Raw genomic sequence first — 1,888 nt, 5'->3', positions numbered from 1 at the left:
GCACTAAGGAAATGAGGAAGAGAGGATTAGTGGAGAGCACCGGAGCTGAGCTTTTTTTCATTCAGTGTCAGCAACAGAAAGAATAAAAGGCAGGAAGAGACTAAAGCCGACAATTAAAATGAGGTCGATATAGGTTTAATTTATCGTGCGATTAATTGATTTATCGTTTATCCCGACAAGCCTAACCATACATACGTTTTTGCACAATTAAAGTACGCCCAAAAAAATTATTCAAGAGCTAAAAAAGTGGATTTTGCATATGTCCCCATTAATAGAAACATTTGAACACAAAAATTACTACAAGGAAAATAAAACTTGTACTGGCTGTGTTATGAAAAAATAAATATCCTGTTCCCATAGGATATCATTAAAATATCTGCACTGTTTCATTCCCAAATATCAATGTTTTACAAAGATTAAAATGAAAATGTTTTAAGTTATTTATGTAAAAAACTTCTTTTGTGAACCGTGACTTTGATTTTGTTTTACGTTTGGCATAATAAATGTTTTATATTCACAATTTGATCCTCAATTGATTTTTTTAAAGTTAAGAATATTGAATAAATAAATAAATAAATAAATAAATAAATAAATAAATAAATAAATAAATAAATATTTTTTAAAAAAAAGATGCAGCATATCTCCTTTTACAGCTCATTCTGGAGGCTATTTGTAATAACTGATGGCAGTTTGTTAGTCTGAGCAGGTATGTTCAGACTGCAGTGCTGTTTTCATCACACCAGTGCTAACAGGATTTAGAAGATCTTTAAAACTGCAGACATTTTTTAAAATTATGTTTGCATGTCAAAAATAACAGTTCTTGTCCTTGAAGTACCTGACAACTTTGCTTTTATTTTTATTTTCAAACCTTTGCACTATTCAGCTAACCAAACCACACACACACGCACGCACGCACGCACGCACACACACACACACACACACACACACACAGGGAGAAAAAGGCAACTAAACTGGCTTTGAGTGAATTATTACCAATTTTTAGTGTGATTGTTTTATATTTAGCAACACATTTTTATGTTGAGATCCCAAGAGGATTGTCAAGATTGCATAAATGTAAACCTCAACAAAGTGACATGTAGTGGCAAGAACAGAGAGGAAAGAAGGTAGAGGTAAGGATTTGTATAAATAGGAAGGGGGATAAAGAGGATTTGGGCCAGGCTTTAAAGCTGCCTCTCTTCTTAGCTGTTATTCCAATTTTGGTTTCTGTGTTTGGTACAAAAATAAATCACATGAACGCTTCCCTGTGCTGAATGATGGTGCTAAAATTTGATTCTTAAGAGGCAGAGCACAGGCTGATGGGAATCTCGCTTTCCTTTTGATCTGCTGATCAAAGTTTATGCTCTCTATTATCACCCTGCCTCAGCAGTGGACAAGAAGGGACTTTATGACTGGTGGCACTCATGAGGGCCTGAGGATGGCTGCACTTCATGAAAGCATGGATGGAAAATTTACTATGAAATTGGAGAAAAGTGAAGACAAAATGCTTTGTGAAACGATTAAGTGACAACAGAAACTTCAGGTGTTTATTAGTTACACAGAAACAGGGCCGGCCCAAGCCTCCATGGGACCCTAAGCGAAATGTGGTTTTGGGGCCTTCTAATTCTGCTAACATTGTGGACTGGCTGCAATTAGCAGCCCAATCATTAAATCATTCACACACTTGGTATAAACTTATTGCATCTCTGACAGTGCTGTTTACATTATATACATATATAATATAGGATACATTAATTGGCCAACTGACTTGACTTTTCCTTCTCTCTCCATTGCTAACTCTTTTTCTGTTTTTGGCTTTTCCTCTGTCCCTGCTGCTGGCCCATGTCCCAGCGTCTCCTGCCCCTGCTGCTGGCCCATGTCCCAGCGTCTC

Source organism: Poecilia latipinna, unplaced genomic scaffold, assembly GCF_001443285.1.
Source record: "Poecilia latipinna isolate Pla-1442-1.1 unplaced genomic scaffold, P_latipinna-1.0 Scaffold3116, whole genome shotgun sequence".
Classification (NCBI taxonomy): Eukaryota; Metazoa; Chordata; class Actinopteri; order Cyprinodontiformes; family Poeciliidae; genus Poecilia; species Poecilia latipinna.
Note: the sequence above shows the minus strand (reverse complement) of the source record.